At 52.6% G+C, this 13,493-nt stretch overlaps 36 non-coding genes across 36 annotated transcripts; 25 read left to right on the top strand and 11 right to left on the bottom strand.

The window, feature by feature from the left end:
* Window positions 1-110: 110 nt before the first annotated feature.
* Trnav-aac (transfer RNA valine (anticodon AAC)) lies at window positions 111-183 on the top strand. Its single transcript has one exon. It is a non-coding gene; the product is annotated as a tRNA-Val (tRNA).
* Window positions 184-1,057: 874 nt separating this feature from the next.
* Window positions 1,058-1,130, top strand: Trnav-aac (transfer RNA valine (anticodon AAC)). Its single transcript has one exon. It is a non-coding gene; the product is annotated as a tRNA-Val (tRNA).
* Window positions 1,131-1,324: 194 nt separating this feature from the next.
* On the bottom strand, window positions 1,325-1,396 carry Trnap-agg (transfer RNA proline (anticodon AGG)). The gene has a single exon. It is a non-coding gene; the product is annotated as a tRNA-Pro (tRNA).
* A 402-nt stretch (window positions 1,397-1,798) lies between these two features.
* On the top strand, window positions 1,799-1,871 carry Trnav-cac (transfer RNA valine (anticodon CAC)). The gene has a single exon. It is a non-coding gene; the product is annotated as a tRNA-Val (tRNA).
* A 158-nt stretch (window positions 1,872-2,029) lies between these two features.
* Trnav-aac (transfer RNA valine (anticodon AAC)) lies at window positions 2,030-2,102 on the top strand. The gene has a single exon. It is a non-coding gene; the product is annotated as a tRNA-Val (tRNA).
* Window positions 2,103-2,850: 748 nt separating this feature from the next.
* Window positions 2,851-2,923, top strand: Trnav-cac (transfer RNA valine (anticodon CAC)). Its single transcript has one exon. It is a non-coding gene; the product is annotated as a tRNA-Val (tRNA).
* A 158-nt stretch (window positions 2,924-3,081) lies between these two features.
* Window positions 3,082-3,154, top strand: Trnav-aac (transfer RNA valine (anticodon AAC)). The gene has a single exon. It is a non-coding gene; the product is annotated as a tRNA-Val (tRNA).
* Window positions 3,155-3,347: 193 nt separating this feature from the next.
* On the bottom strand, window positions 3,348-3,420 carry Trnap-agg (transfer RNA proline (anticodon AGG)). Its single transcript has one exon. It is a non-coding gene; the product is annotated as a tRNA-Pro (tRNA).
* Window positions 3,421-3,822: 402 nt separating this feature from the next.
* Window positions 3,823-3,895, top strand: Trnav-cac (transfer RNA valine (anticodon CAC)). The gene has a single exon. It is a non-coding gene; the product is annotated as a tRNA-Val (tRNA).
* A 158-nt stretch (window positions 3,896-4,053) lies between these two features.
* Trnav-aac (transfer RNA valine (anticodon AAC)) lies at window positions 4,054-4,126 on the top strand. Its single transcript has one exon. It is a non-coding gene; the product is annotated as a tRNA-Val (tRNA).
* Window positions 4,127-4,320: 194 nt separating this feature from the next.
* Window positions 4,321-4,392, bottom strand: Trnap-agg (transfer RNA proline (anticodon AGG)). The gene has a single exon. It is a non-coding gene; the product is annotated as a tRNA-Pro (tRNA).
* Window positions 4,393-4,794: 402 nt separating this feature from the next.
* On the top strand, window positions 4,795-4,867 carry Trnav-cac (transfer RNA valine (anticodon CAC)). Its single transcript has one exon. It is a non-coding gene; the product is annotated as a tRNA-Val (tRNA).
* Window positions 4,868-5,025: 158 nt separating this feature from the next.
* Trnav-aac (transfer RNA valine (anticodon AAC)) lies at window positions 5,026-5,098 on the top strand. The gene has a single exon. It is a non-coding gene; the product is annotated as a tRNA-Val (tRNA).
* Window positions 5,099-5,292: 194 nt separating this feature from the next.
* Trnap-agg (transfer RNA proline (anticodon AGG)) lies at window positions 5,293-5,364 on the bottom strand. The gene has a single exon. It is a non-coding gene; the product is annotated as a tRNA-Pro (tRNA).
* Window positions 5,365-5,766: 402 nt separating this feature from the next.
* Trnav-cac (transfer RNA valine (anticodon CAC)) lies at window positions 5,767-5,839 on the top strand. Its single transcript has one exon. It is a non-coding gene; the product is annotated as a tRNA-Val (tRNA).
* A 158-nt stretch (window positions 5,840-5,997) lies between these two features.
* Window positions 5,998-6,070, top strand: Trnav-aac (transfer RNA valine (anticodon AAC)). The gene has a single exon. It is a non-coding gene; the product is annotated as a tRNA-Val (tRNA).
* A 194-nt stretch (window positions 6,071-6,264) lies between these two features.
* Trnap-agg (transfer RNA proline (anticodon AGG)) lies at window positions 6,265-6,336 on the bottom strand. Its single transcript has one exon. It is a non-coding gene; the product is annotated as a tRNA-Pro (tRNA).
* A 402-nt stretch (window positions 6,337-6,738) lies between these two features.
* Window positions 6,739-6,811, top strand: Trnav-cac (transfer RNA valine (anticodon CAC)). The gene has a single exon. It is a non-coding gene; the product is annotated as a tRNA-Val (tRNA).
* A 158-nt stretch (window positions 6,812-6,969) lies between these two features.
* On the top strand, window positions 6,970-7,042 carry Trnav-aac (transfer RNA valine (anticodon AAC)). The gene has a single exon. It is a non-coding gene; the product is annotated as a tRNA-Val (tRNA).
* Window positions 7,043-7,236: 194 nt separating this feature from the next.
* Window positions 7,237-7,308, bottom strand: Trnap-agg (transfer RNA proline (anticodon AGG)). The gene has a single exon. It is a non-coding gene; the product is annotated as a tRNA-Pro (tRNA).
* Window positions 7,309-7,710: 402 nt separating this feature from the next.
* Window positions 7,711-7,783, top strand: Trnav-cac (transfer RNA valine (anticodon CAC)). The gene has a single exon. It is a non-coding gene; the product is annotated as a tRNA-Val (tRNA).
* Window positions 7,784-7,941: 158 nt separating this feature from the next.
* Window positions 7,942-8,014, top strand: Trnav-aac (transfer RNA valine (anticodon AAC)). The gene has a single exon. It is a non-coding gene; the product is annotated as a tRNA-Val (tRNA).
* A 193-nt stretch (window positions 8,015-8,207) lies between these two features.
* Trnap-agg (transfer RNA proline (anticodon AGG)) lies at window positions 8,208-8,280 on the bottom strand. Its single transcript has one exon. It is a non-coding gene; the product is annotated as a tRNA-Pro (tRNA).
* A 402-nt stretch (window positions 8,281-8,682) lies between these two features.
* Trnav-cac (transfer RNA valine (anticodon CAC)) lies at window positions 8,683-8,755 on the top strand. Its single transcript has one exon. It is a non-coding gene; the product is annotated as a tRNA-Val (tRNA).
* Window positions 8,756-8,913: 158 nt separating this feature from the next.
* On the top strand, window positions 8,914-8,986 carry Trnav-aac (transfer RNA valine (anticodon AAC)). Its single transcript has one exon. It is a non-coding gene; the product is annotated as a tRNA-Val (tRNA).
* Window positions 8,987-9,179: 193 nt separating this feature from the next.
* Trnap-agg (transfer RNA proline (anticodon AGG)) lies at window positions 9,180-9,252 on the bottom strand. The gene has a single exon. It is a non-coding gene; the product is annotated as a tRNA-Pro (tRNA).
* A 402-nt stretch (window positions 9,253-9,654) lies between these two features.
* On the top strand, window positions 9,655-9,727 carry Trnav-cac (transfer RNA valine (anticodon CAC)). The gene has a single exon. It is a non-coding gene; the product is annotated as a tRNA-Val (tRNA).
* Window positions 9,728-9,885: 158 nt separating this feature from the next.
* Window positions 9,886-9,958, top strand: Trnav-aac (transfer RNA valine (anticodon AAC)). The gene has a single exon. It is a non-coding gene; the product is annotated as a tRNA-Val (tRNA).
* A 194-nt stretch (window positions 9,959-10,152) lies between these two features.
* Trnap-agg (transfer RNA proline (anticodon AGG)) lies at window positions 10,153-10,224 on the bottom strand. The gene has a single exon. It is a non-coding gene; the product is annotated as a tRNA-Pro (tRNA).
* A 402-nt stretch (window positions 10,225-10,626) lies between these two features.
* Trnav-cac (transfer RNA valine (anticodon CAC)) lies at window positions 10,627-10,699 on the top strand. The gene has a single exon. It is a non-coding gene; the product is annotated as a tRNA-Val (tRNA).
* A 158-nt stretch (window positions 10,700-10,857) lies between these two features.
* Window positions 10,858-10,930, top strand: Trnav-aac (transfer RNA valine (anticodon AAC)). The gene has a single exon. It is a non-coding gene; the product is annotated as a tRNA-Val (tRNA).
* Window positions 10,931-11,124: 194 nt separating this feature from the next.
* On the bottom strand, window positions 11,125-11,196 carry Trnap-agg (transfer RNA proline (anticodon AGG)). The gene has a single exon. It is a non-coding gene; the product is annotated as a tRNA-Pro (tRNA).
* Window positions 11,197-11,598: 402 nt separating this feature from the next.
* Trnav-cac (transfer RNA valine (anticodon CAC)) lies at window positions 11,599-11,671 on the top strand. Its single transcript has one exon. It is a non-coding gene; the product is annotated as a tRNA-Val (tRNA).
* A 158-nt stretch (window positions 11,672-11,829) lies between these two features.
* Trnav-aac (transfer RNA valine (anticodon AAC)) lies at window positions 11,830-11,902 on the top strand. Its single transcript has one exon. It is a non-coding gene; the product is annotated as a tRNA-Val (tRNA).
* Window positions 11,903-12,096: 194 nt separating this feature from the next.
* Window positions 12,097-12,168, bottom strand: Trnap-agg (transfer RNA proline (anticodon AGG)). Its single transcript has one exon. It is a non-coding gene; the product is annotated as a tRNA-Pro (tRNA).
* A 402-nt stretch (window positions 12,169-12,570) lies between these two features.
* On the top strand, window positions 12,571-12,643 carry Trnav-cac (transfer RNA valine (anticodon CAC)). The gene has a single exon. It is a non-coding gene; the product is annotated as a tRNA-Val (tRNA).
* The last annotated feature ends 850 nt before the right edge of the window (window positions 12,644-13,493 follow it).

Below are 13,493 nucleotides of genomic sequence, written 5' to 3'. Positions count from 1 at the left end.
GTGCATCTGCTGCATGTCCCTTCGTTTTGCAAGTACCACATTTATTGAATTTTTTAGTTACGATGGCAACATCACTACAAGTTGTCTGTCAAGTAAGGTGCACTCAAGCAGTTTCCGTGGTGTAACGGTTATCACGTCTGCCTAACACGCAGAAGGTTCCCGGTTCGATCCCGGGCGGAAACACCTTTTCCTCACTTTAAGCAAGACTTACTAACATGCATCTGCTACCATCTGTACCCGAAACCTTCGTAATTGCCTTCATGCGTCGGACCAGAGTGTCAATTGCTCACATCAAATAAGAAATTCATTTGATATTGGCGGCGAGCTTTTTGCGCTGACTCAGCCACTGACGTGCGATCAGTTTGCACAAAACGCTAGGGCTCGTCCGGGATTTGAACCCGGGACCTCCTGAAACCTAAGCAGGAATCATACCCCTAGACCAACAAGCCCTGTGGCACGTCAAATGCCAGTTATTCCAGTCCCTCGATGTCTTCCAGGGTGCTCTGGAAGTCTCGTTTAGGCTGGCGGGATGGGGGCGGCGCGAATTCCCGCGGTCGGCGGCCTTCCTGGGCTATTGGTACCTTCATGTAGAGCTGCCTCTGGGCTCGCACTGCCTGCTGCTGAGAAAGTGATTGCTTTTGCTGATATGACTTGCAATAACGACTGCGCGAAACGCCGCTATCTCGTTAGGGGTGCTACGGCAGACACCCTCTCGAGAACCCCGAAGACTTCTTGAGCCCTCGGCTGCGATGGGTTCCAGGCTGACAGAAGAACTGTCGTGTGAGCATTCGCGGACGAGAGAAAGGCTGAGGCAAGTTCGATTGAACAAGGATGGACTCCTCGGCTCCGTCGTTTCCATAGTGTAGCCGTTATCACGTCTGCTTCACACGCAGAAGGTCCCCGGCTCGATCCCGGGCGGGAACAGTATTTTCCTGCCTATGTCGTATTGTACTCCAGTGAGCCTCGTCGTGTGTGCATCTGCTGCATGTTATTGAATTTTTTTGTTACGATGGCAACATCACTACAAGTTGTCTGTGAAGTAATGTGCACTCAAGCAGTTTCCGTGGTGTAGCGGTTATCACGTCTGCCTAACACGCAGAAGGTCCCCGGTTCGATCCCGGGCGGAAACACTTTTTCATCACTTTAAGCAAGACTTACTAACATGCATCTGCTACCATCTGTACCCGAAACCTTCGTAATTGCCTTCATGGGTCGGACCAGAGTGTCAATTGCTCACATCAAATAAGAAATTCATTTGACATTGGCGGCGAGCTTTTTGCGCTGACTCAGCCACTGACGTGCGATCTGTTTGCACAAAACGCTAGGGCTCGTCCGGGATTTGAACCCGGGACCTCCTGCACCCTAAGCAGGAATCATACCCCTAGACAAACGAGCCCTGTGGCACGTCGAATGCCACTTATTCCAGTCCCTCGATGTCTTCCAGGGTGCTCTGGAAGTCTCGTTTAGGCTGGCGGGATGGGGGCGGCGCGAATTCCCGCGGTCAGCGGCCTTCCTGGGCTATTGGTACCTTCATGTAGAGCTGCCCCTGGGCTCGCACTGCCTGCTGCTGAGAAAGTGATTGCTTTTGCTGATATGACTTGCAATAACGACTATGCGAAACGCCGCTATCTCGTTAGGGGTGCTACGGCAGACACCCTCTCGAGAACCCCGAAGACATCTTGAGCCCTCGGCTGCGATGGGTTCCAGGCTGACAAAAGAACTGTCGTGTGTGCATTCGTGGACGAGAGAAAGGCTGAGGCAAGTTCGAGTGAACAAGGATGGACTCCTCGGCTCCGTCGTTTCCATAGTGTAGCGGTTATCACGTCTGCTTCACACGCAGAAGGTCCCCGGTTCGATCCCGTGCGGGAACAGTATTTTCCTGCCTATGTCGTATTGTACTCCAGTGAGCCTCGTCGTGTGTGCATCTGCTGCATGTCCCTTCGTTTTGCAAGTACCACATTTATTGAATTTTTTAGTTACGATGGCAACATCACTACAAGTTGTCTGTCAAGTAAGGTGCACTCAAGCAGTTTCCGTGGTGTAGCGGTTATCACGTCTGCCTAACACGCAGAAGGTTCCCGGTTCGATCCCGGGCGGAAACACCTTTTCCTCACTTTAAGCAAGACTTACTAACATGCATCTGCTACCATCTGTACCCGAAACCTTCGTAATTGCCTTCATGCGTCGGACCAGAGTGTCAATTGCTCACATCAAATAAGAAATTCATTTGATATTGGCGGCGAGCTTTTTGCGCTGACTCAGCCACTGACGTGCGATCAGTTTGCACAAAACCCTAGGGCTCGTCCGGGATTTGAACCCGGGACCTCCTGAAACCTAAGCAGGAATCATACCCCTAGACCAACGAGCCCTGTGGCACGTCAAATGCCAGTTATTCCAGTCCCTCGATGTCTTCCAGGGTGCTCTGGAAGTCTCGTTTAGGCTGGCGGGATGGGGGCGGCGCGAATTCCCGCGGTCGGCGGCCTTCCTGGGCTATTGGTACCTTCATGTAGAGCTGCCTCTGGGCTCGCACTGCCTGCTGCTGAGAAAGTGATTGCTTTTGCTGATATGACTTGCAATAACGACTGCGCGAAGCTGCCCCTGGGCTCGCACTGCCTGCTGCTGAGAAAGTGATTGCTTTTGCTGATATGACTTGCAATAACGACTGCGCGAAACGCCGCTATCTCGTTAGGGGTGCTACGGCAGACACCCTCTCGAGAACCCCGAAGACATCTTGAGCCCTCGGCTGCGATGGGTTCCAGGCTGACAAAAGAACTGTCGTGTGTGCATTCGTGGACGAGAGAAAGGCTGAGGCAAGTTCGAGTGAACAAGGATGGACTCCTCGGCTCCGTCGTTTCCATAGTGTAGCGGTTATCACGTCTGCTTCACACGCAGAAGGTCCCTGGTTCGATCCCGTGCGGGAACAGTATTTTCCTGCCTATGTCGTATTGTACTCCAGTGAGCCTCGTCGTGTGTGCATCTGCTGCATGTCCCTTCGTTTTGCAAGTACCACATTTATTGAATTTTTTAGTTACGATGGCAACATCACTACAAGTTGTCTGTGAAGTAAGGTGCACTCAAGCAGTTTCCGTGGTGTAGCGGTTATCACGTCTGCCTAACACGCAGAAGGTCCCCGGTTCGATCCCGGGCGGAAACACTTTTTCATCACTTTAAGCAAGACTTACTAACATGCATCTGCTACCATCTGTACCCGAAACCTTCGTAATTGCCTTCATGCGTCGGACCAGAGTGTCAATTGCTCACATCAAATAAGAAATTCATTTGACATTGGCGGCGAGCTTTTTGCGCTGACTCAGCCACTGACGTGCGATCAGTTTGCACAAAACGCTAGTGCTCGTCCGTGATTTGAACCCGGGACCTCCTGCACCCTAAGCAGGAATCATACCCCTAGACCAACGAGCCCTGTGGCACGTCTAATGCCAGTTATTCCAGTCCCTCGATGTCTTCCAGGGTGCTCTGGAAGTCTCGTTTAGGCTGGCGGGATGGGGACGGCGCGAATTCCCGCGGTCGGCGGCCTTCCTGGGCTATTGGTACCTTCATGTAGAGCTGCCCCTGGGCTCGCACTGCCTGCTGCTGAGAAAGTGATTGCTTTTGCTGATATGACTTGCAATAACGACTGCGCGAAACGCCGCTATCTCGTTAGGGGTGCTACGGCAGTCACCCTCTCGAGAACCCCGAAGACATCTTGAGCCCTCGGCTGCGATGGGTTCCAGGCTGACAAAAGAACTGTCGTGTGTGCATTCGCGGACGAGAGAAAGGCTGAGGCAAGTTCGAGTGAACAAGGATGGACTTCTCGGCTCCGTCGTTTCCGTAGTGTAGCGGTTATCACATCTGCTTCACACGCAGAAGGTCCCCGGTTCGATCCCGGGCGGGAACAGTATTTTCCTGCCTATGTCGTATTGTACTCCAGTGAGCCTCGTCGTGTGTGCATCTGCTGCATGTCCCTTCGTTTTGCAAGTACCACATTTATTGAATTTTTTAGTTACGATGGCAACATCACTACAAGTTGTCTGTGAAGTAATGTGCACTCAAGCAGTTTTCGTGGTGTAGCGGTTATCACGTCTGCCTAACACGCAGAAGGTCCCCGGTTCGATCCCGGGCGGAAACACCTTTTCATCACTTTAAGCAAGACTTACTAACATGCATCTGCTACCATCTGTACCCGAAACCTTCGTAATTGCCTTCATGCGTCGGACCAGACTGTCAATTGCTCACATCAAATAAGAAATTCATTTGATATTGGCGGCGAGCTTTTTGCGCTGACTCAGCCACTGACGTGCGATCAGTTTGCACAAAACGCTAGGGCTCGTCCGGGATTTGAACCCGGGACCTCCTGCACCCTAAGCAGGAATCATACCCCTAGACCAACGAGCCCTGTGGCACGTCTAATGCCAGTTATTCCAGTCCCTCGATGTCTTCCAGGGTGCTCTGGAAGTCTCGTTTAGGCTGGCGGGATGGGGACGGCGCGAATTCCCGCGGTCGGCGGCCTTCCTGGGCTATTGGTACCTTCATGTAGAGCTGCCCCTGGGCTCGCACTGCCTGCTGCTGAGAAAGTGATTGCTTTTGCTGATATGACTTGCAATAACGACTGCGCGAAACGCCGCTATCTCGTTAGGGGTGCTACGGCAGTCACCCTCTCGAGAACCCCGAAGACATCTTGAGCCCTCGGCTGCGATGGGTTCCAGGCTGACAAAAGAACTGTCGTGTGAGCATTCGCGGACGAGAGAAAGGCTGAGGCAAGTTCGAGTGAACAAGGATGGACTTCTCGGCTCCGTCGTTTCCGTAGTGTAGCGGTTATCACATCTGCTTCACACGCAGAAGGTCCCCGGTTCGATCCCGGGCGGGAACAGTATTTTCCTGCCTATGTCGTATTGTACTCCAGTGAGCCTCGTCGTGTGTGCATCTGCTGCATGTCCCTTCGTTTTGCAAGTACCACATTTATTGAATTTTTTAGTTACGATGGCAACATCACTACAAGTTGTCTGTGAAGTAATGTGCACTCAAGCAGTTTTCGTGGTGTAGCGGTTATCACGTCTGCCTAACACGCAGAAGGTCCCCGGTTCGATCCCGGGCGGAAACACCTTTTCATCACTTTAAGCAAGACTTACTAACATGCATCTGCTACCATCTGTACCCGAAACCTTCGTAATTGCCTTCATGCGTCGGACCAGACTGTCAATTGCTCACATCAAATAAGAAATTCATTTGATATTGGCGGCGAGCTTTTTGCGCTGACTCAGCCACTGACGTGCGATCAGTTTGCACAAAACGCTAGGGCTCGTCCGGGATTTGAACCCGGGACCTCCTGCACCCTAAGCAGGAATCATACCCCTAGACCAACGAGCCCTGTGGCACGTCGAATGCCAGTTATTCCAGTCCCTCGATGTCTTCCAGGGTGCTCTGGAAGTCTCGTTTAGGCTGGCGGGATGGGGGCGGCGCGAATTCCAGCGGTCGGCGGCCTTCCTGGGCTATTGGTACCTTCATGTAGAGCTGCCCCTGGGCTCGCACTGCCTGCTGCTGAGAAAGTGATTGCTTTTGCTGATATGACTTGCAATAACGACTGCGCGAAACGCCGCTATCTCGTTAGGGGTGCTACGGCAGACACCCTCTCGAGAACCCCGAAGACATCTTGAGCCCTCGGCTGCGATGGGTTCCAGGCTGACAAAAGAACTGTCGTGTGTGCATTCGCGGACGAGAGAAAGGCTGAGGCAAGTTCGAGTGAACAAGGATGGACTCCTCGGCTCCGTCGTTTCCGTAGTGTAGCGGTTATCACGTCTGCTTCACACGCAGAAGGTCCCCGGTTCGATCCCCGGCGGGAACAGTATTTTCCTGCCTATGTCGTATTGTACTCCAGTGAGCCTCGTCGTGTGTGCATCTGCTGCATGTCCCTTCGTTTTGCAAGTACCACATTTATTGAATTTTTTAGTTACGATGGCAACATCACTACAAGTTGTCTGTGAAGTAATGTGCACTCAAGCAGTTTTCGTGGTGTAGCGGTTATCACGTCTGCCTAACACGCAGAAGGTCCCCGGTTCGATCCCGGGCGGAAACACTTTTTCATCACTTTAAGCAAGACTTACTAACATGCATCTGCTACCATCTGTACCCGAAACCTTCGTAATTGCCTTCATGCGTCGGACCAGACTGTCAATTGCTCACATCAAATAAGAAATTCATTTGATATTGGCGGCGAGCTTTTTGCGCTGACTCAGCCACTGACGTGCGATCAGTTTGCACAAAACGCTAGGGCTCGTCCGGGATTTGAACCCGGGACCTCCTGCACCCTAAGCAGGAATCATACCCCTAGACCAACGAGCCCTGTGGCACGTCTAATGCCAGTTATTCCAGTCCCTCGATGTCTTCCAGGGTGCTCTGGAAGTCTCGTTTAGGCTGGCGGGATGGGGACGGCGCGAATTCCCGCGGTCGGCGGCCTTCCTGGGCTATTGGTACCTTCATGTAGAGCTGCCCCTGGGCTCGCACTGCCTGCTGCTGAGAAAGTGATTGCTTTTGCTGATATGACTTGCAATAACGACTGCGCGAAACGCCGCTATCTCGTTAGGGGTGCTACGGCAGTCACCCTCTCGAGAACCCCGAAGACATCTTGAGCCCTCGGCTGCGATGGGTTCCAGGCTGACAAAAGAACTGTCGTGTGAGCATTCGCGGACGAGAGAAAGGCTGAGGCAAGTTCGAGTGAACAAGGATGGACTTCTCGGCTCCGTCGTTTCCGTAGTGTAGCGGTTATCACATCTGCTTCACACGCAGAAGGTCCCCGGTTCGATCCCGGGCGGGAACAGTATTTTCCTGCCTATGTCGTATTGTACTCCAGTGAGCCTCGTCGTGTGTGCATCTGCTGCATGTCCCTTCGTTTTGCAAGTACCACATTTATTGAATTTTTTAGTTACGATGGCAACATCACTACAAGTTGTCTGTGAAGTAATGTGCACTCAAGCAGTTTTCGTGGTGTAGCGGTTATCACGTCTGCCTAACACGCAGAAGGTCCCCGGTTCGATCCCGGGCGGAAACACCTTTTCATCACTTTAAGCAAGACTTACTAACATGCATCTGCTACCATCTGTACCCGAAACCTTCGTAATTGCCTTCATGCGTCGGACCAGACTGTCAATTGCTCACATCAAATAAGAAATTCATTTGATATTGGCGGCGAGCTTTTTGCGCTGACTCAGCCACTGACGTGCGATCAGTTTGCACAAAACGCTAGGGCTCGTCCGGGATTTGAACCCGGGACCTCCTGCACCCTAAGCAGGAATCATACCCCTAGACCAACGAGCCCTGTGGCACGTCGAATGCCAGTTATTCCAGTCCCTCGATGTCTTCCAGGGTGCTCTGGAAGTCTCGTTTAGGCTGGCGGGATGGGGGCGGCGCGAATTCCAGCGGTCGGCGGCCTTCCTGGGCTATTGGTACCTTCATGTAGAGCTGCCCCTGGGCTCGCACTGCCTGCTGCTGAGAAAGTGATTGCTTTTGCTGATATGACTTGCAATAACGACTGCGCGAAACGCCGCTATCTCGTTAGGGGTGCTACGGCAGACACCCTCTCGAGAACCCCGAAGACATCTTGAGCCCTCGGCTGCGATGGGTTCCAGGCTGACAAAAGAACTGTCGTGTGTGCATTCGCGGACGAGAGAAAGGCTGAGGCAAGTTCGAGTGAACAAGGATGGACTCCTCGGTTCCGTCGTTTCCGTAGTGTAGCGGTTATCACGTCTGCTTCACACGCAGAAGGTCCCCGGTTCGATCCCGGGCGGGAACAGTATTTTCCTGCCTATGTCGTATTGTACTCCAGTGAGCCTCGTCGTGTGTGCATCTGCTGCATGTCCCTTCGTTTTGCAAGTACCACATTTATTGAATTTTTTAGTTACGATGGCAACATCACTACAAGTTGTCTGTGAAGTAAGGTGCACTCAAGCAGTTTCCGTGGTGTAGCGGTTATCACGTCTGCCTAACACGCAGAAGGTCCCCGGTTCGATCCCGGGCGGAAACACTTTTTCATCACTTTAAGCAAGACTTACTAACATGCATCTGCTACCATCTGTACCCGAAACCTTCGTAATTGCCTTCATGCGTCGGACCAGAGTGTCAATTGCTCACATCAAATAAGAAATTCATTTGACATTGGCGGCGAGCTTTTTGCGCTGACTCAGCCACTGACGTGCGATCAGTTTGCACAAAACGCTAGTGCTCGTCCGTGATTTGAACCCGGGACCTCCTGCACCCTAAGCAGGAATCATACCCCTAGACCAACGAGCCCTGTGGCACGTCTAATGCCAGTTATTCCAGTCCCTCGATGTCTTCCAGGGTGCTCTGGAAGTCTCGTTTAGGCTGGCGGGATGGGGACGGCGCGAATTCCCGCGGTCGGCGGCCTTCCTGGGCTATTGGTACCTTCATATAGAGCTGCCGCTTGGCTCGCACTGCCTGCTGCTGAGAAAGTGATTGCTTTTGCTGATATGACTTGCAATAACGACTGCGCGAAACGCCGCTATCTCGTTAGGGGTGCTACGGCAGACACCCTCTCGAGAACCCCGAAGACATCTTGAGCCCTCGGCTGCGATGGGTTCCAGGCTGACAAAAGAACTGTCGTGTGTGCATTCGCGGACGAGAGAAAGGCTGAGGCAAGTTCGAGTGAACAAGGATGGACTCCTCGGCTCCGTCGTTTCCGTAGTGTAGCGGTTATCACGTCTGCTTCACACGCAGAAGGTCCCCGGTTCGATCCCCGGCGGGAACAGTACTTTCCTGCCTATGTCGTATTGTACTCCAGTGAGCCTCGTCGTGTGTGCATCTGCTGCATGTCCCTTCGTTTTGCAAGTACCACATTTATTGAATTTTTTAGTTACGATGGCAACATCACTACAAGTTGTCTGTGAAGTAATGTGCACTCAAGCAGTTTTCGTGGTGTAGCGGTTATCACGTCTGCCTAACACGCAGAAGGTCCCCGGTTCGATCCCGGGCGGAAACACTTTTTCATCACTTTAAGCAAGACTTACTAACATGCATCTGCTACCATCTGTACCCGAAACCTTCGTAATTGCCTTCATGCGTCGGACCAGAGTGTCAATTGCTCACATCAAATAAGAAATTCATTTGACATTGGCGGCGAGCTTTTTGCGCTGACTCAGCCACTGACGTGCGATCAGTTTGCACAAAACGCTAGTGCTCGTCCGTGATTTGAACCCGGGACCTCCTGCACCCTAAGCAGGAATCATACCCCTAGACCAACGAGCCCTGTGGCACGTCTAATGCCAGTTATTCCAGTCCCTCGATGTCTTCCAGGGTGCTCTGGAAGTCTCGTTTAGGCTGGCGGGATGGGGGCGGCGCGAATTCCAGCGGTCGGCGGCCTTCCTGGGCTATTGGTACCTTCATGTAGAGCTGCCCCTGGGCTCGCACTGCCTGCTGCTGAGAAAGTGATTGCTTTTGCTGATATGACTTGCAATAACAACTGCGCGAAACGCCGCTATCTCGTTAGGGGTGCTACGGCAGACACCCTCTCGAGAACCCCGAAGACATCTTGAGCCCTCGGCTGCGATGGGTTCCAGGCTGACAAAAGAACTGTCGTGTGTGCATTCGCGGACGAGAGAAAGGCTGAGGCAAGTTCGAGTGAACAAGGATGGACTCCTCGGCCCCGTCGTTTCCGTAGTGTAGCGGTTATCACGTCTGCTTCACACGCAGAAGGACCCCGGTTCGATCCCCGGCGAGAACAGTATTTTCCTGCCTATGTCGTATTGTACTCCAGTGAGCCTCGTCGTGTGTGCATCTGCTGCATGTCCCTTCGTTTTGCAAGTACCACGTTTATTGAATTTTTTAGTTACGATGGCAACATCACTACAAGTTGTCTGTGAAGTAATGTGCACTCAAGCAGTTTTCGTGGTGTAGCGGTTATCACGTCTGCCTAACACGCAGAAGGTCCCCGGTTCGATCCCGGGCGGAAACACCTTTTCATCACTTTAAGCAAGACTTACTAACATGCATCTGCTACCATCTGTACCCGAAACCTTCGTAATTGCCTTCATGCGTCGGACCAGACTGTCAATTGCTCACATCAAATAAGAAATTCATTTGATATTGGCGGCGAGCTTTTTGCGCTGACTCAGCCACTGACGTGCGATCAGTTTGCACAAAACGCTAGGGCTCGTCCGGGATTTGAACCCGGGACCTCCTGCACCCTAAGCAGGAATCATACCCCTAGACCAACGAGCCCTGTGGCACGTCGAATGCCAGTTATTGCAGTCCCTCGATGTCTTCCAGGGTGCTCTGGAAGTCTCGTTTAGGCTGGCGGGATGGGGGCGGCGCGAATTCCAGCGGTCGGCGGCCTTCCTGGGCTATTGGTACCTTCATGTAGAGCTGCCCCTGGGCTCGCACTGCCTGCTGCTGAGAAAGTGATTGCTTTTGCTGATATGACTTGCAATAACGACTGCGCGAAACGCCGCTATCTCGTTAGGGGTGCTACGGCAGACACCCTCTCGAGAACCCCGAAGACATCTTGAGCCCTCGGCTGCGATGGGTTCCAGGCTGACAAAAGAACTGTCGTGTGTGCATTCGCGGACGAGAGAAAGGCTGAGGCAAGTTCGAGTGAACAAGGATGGACTCCTCGGCTCCGTCGTTTCCGTAGTGTAGCGGTTATCACGTCTGCTTCACACGCAGAAGGTCACCGGTTCGATCCCCGGCGGGAACAGTATTTTCCTGCCTATGTCGTATTGTACTCCAGTGAGCCTCGTCGTGTGTGCATCTGCTGCATGTCCCTACGTTTTGCAAGTACCACATTTATTGAATTTTTTAGTTACGATGGCAACATCACTACAAGTTGTCTGTGAAGTAATGTGCACTCAAGCAGTTTTCGTGGTGTAGCGGTTATCACGTCTGCCTAACACGCAGAAGGTCCCCGGTTCGATCCCGGGCGGAAACACCTTTTCATCACTTTAAGCAAGACTTACTAACATGCATCTGCTACCATCTGTACCCGAAACCTTCGTAATTGCCTTCATGCGTCAGACCAGACTGTCAATTGCTCACATCAAATAAGAAATTCATTTGATATTGGCGGCGAGCTTTTTGCGCTGACTCAGCCACTGACGTGCGATCAGTTTGCACAAAACGCTAGGGCTCGTCCGGGATTTGAACCCGGGACCTCCTGCACCCTAAGCAGGAATCATACCCCTAGACCAACGAGCCCTGTGGCACGTCTAATGCCAGTTATTGCAGTCCCTCGATGTCTTCCAGGGTGCTCTGGAAGTCTCGTTTAGGCTGGCGGGATGGGGGCGGCGCGAATTCCAGCGGTCGGCGGCCTTCCTGGGCTATTGGTACCTTCATGTAGAGCTGCCCCTGGGCTCGCACTGCCTGCTGCTGAGAAAGTGATTGCTTTTGCTGATATGACTTGCAATAACGACTGCGCGAAACGCCGCTATCTCGTTAGGGGTGCTACGGCAGACACCCTCTCGAGAACCCCGAAGACATCTTGAGCCCTCGGCTGCGATGGGTTCCAGGCTGACAAAAGAACTGTCGTGTGTGCATACGCGGACGAGAGAAAGGCTGAGGCAAGTTCGAGTGAACAAGGATGGACTCCTCGGTTCCGTCGTTTCCGTAGTGTAGCGGTTATCACGTCTGCTTCACACGCAGAAGGTCCCCGGTTCGATCCCGGGCGGGAACAGTATTTTCCTGCCTATGTCGTATTGTACTCCAGTGAGCCTCGTCGTGTGTGCATCTGCTGCATGTCCCTTCGTTTTGCAAGTACCACATTTATTGAATTTTTTAGTTACGATGGCAACATCACTACAAGTTGTCTGTGAAGTAATGTGCACTCAAGCAGTTTTCGTGGTGTAGCGGTTATCACGTCTGCCTAACACGCAGAAGGTCCCCGGTTCGATCCCGGGCGGAAACACCTTTTCATCACTTTAAGCAAGACTTACTAACATGCATCTGCTACCATCTGTACCCGAAACCTTCGTAATTGCCTTCATGCGTCAGACCAGACTGTCAATTGCTCACATCAAATAAGAAATTCATTTGATATTGGCGGCGAGCTTTTTGCGCTGACTCAGCCACTGACGTGCGATCAGTTTGCACAAAACGCTAGGGCTCGTCCGGGATTTGAACCCGGGACCTCCTGCACCCTAAGCAGGAATCATACCCCTAGACCAACGAGCCCTGTGGCACGTCGAATGCCAGTTATTCCAGTCCGTCGATGTCTTCCAGGGTGCTCTGGAAGTCTCGTTTAGGCTGGCGGGATGGGGGCGGCGCGAATTCCAGCGGTCGGCGGCCTTCCTGGGCTATTGGTACCTTCATGTAGAGCTGCCCCTGGGCTCGCACTGCCTGCTGCTGAGAAAGTGATTGCTTTTGCTGATATGACTTGCAATAACGACTGCGCGAAACGCCGCTATCTCGTTAGGGGTGCTACGGCAGACACCCTCTCGAGAACCCCGAAGACATCTTGAGCCCTCGGCTGCGATGGGTTCCAGGCTGACAAAAGAACTGTCGTGTGTGCATTCGCGGACGAGAGAAAGGCTGAGGCAAGTTCGAGTGAACAAGGATGGACTCCTCGGCTCCGTCGTTTCCGTAGTGTAGCGGTTATCACGTCTGCTTCACACGCAGAAGGTCCCCGGTTCGATCCCGGGCGGGAACAGTATTTTCCTGCCTATGTCGTATTGTACTCCAGTGAGCCTCGTCGTGTGTGCATCTGCTGCATGTCCCTTCGTTTTGCAAGTACCACATTTATTGAATTTTTTAGTTACGATGGCAACATCACTACAAGTTGTCTGTGAAGTAAGGTGCACTCAAGCAGTTTCCGTGGTGTAGCGGTTATCACGTCTGCCTAACACGCAGAAGGTCCCCGGGCGGAAACACTTTTTCATCACTTTAAGCAAGACTTACTAACATGCATCTGCTACCATCTGTACCCGAAACCTTCGTAATTGCCTTCATGCGTCGGACCAGAGTGTCAATTGCTCACATCAAATAAGAAATTCATTTGACATTGGCGGCGAGCTTTTTGCGCTGACTCAGCCACTGACGTGCGATCAGTTTGCACAAAACGCTAGGGCTCGTCCGGGATTTGAACCTGGGACCTCCTGCACCCTAAGCAGGAATCATACCCGTAGACCAACGAGCCCTGTGGCACGTCGAATGCCAGTTATTCCAGTCCCTCGATGTCTTCCAGAGTGCTCTGGAAGTCTCGTTTAGGCTGGCGGGATGGGGGCGGCGCGAATTCCAGCGGTCGGCGGCCTTCCTGGGCTATTGGTACCTTCATGTAGAGCTGCCCCTGGGCTCGCACTGCCTGCTGCTGAGAAAGTGATTGCTTTTGCTGATATGACTTGCAATAACGACTGCGCGAAACGCCGCTATCTCGTTAGGGGTGCTACGGCAGACACCCTCTCGAGAACCCCGAAGACATCTTGAGCCCTCGGCTGCGATGGGTTCCAGGCTGACAAAAGAACTGTCGTGTGTGCATTCGCGGACGAGAGAAAGGCTGAGGC

Source organism: Schistocerca cancellata, chromosome 2 (assembly GCF_023864275.1).
Source record: "Schistocerca cancellata isolate TAMUIC-IGC-003103 chromosome 2, iqSchCanc2.1, whole genome shotgun sequence".
Taxonomy (NCBI): Eukaryota; Metazoa; Arthropoda; class Insecta; order Orthoptera; family Acrididae; genus Schistocerca; species Schistocerca cancellata.
The sequence above is the reverse complement of the archived record's forward strand: the minus strand, read 5'-3'. Positions and strand labels throughout refer to the sequence as shown.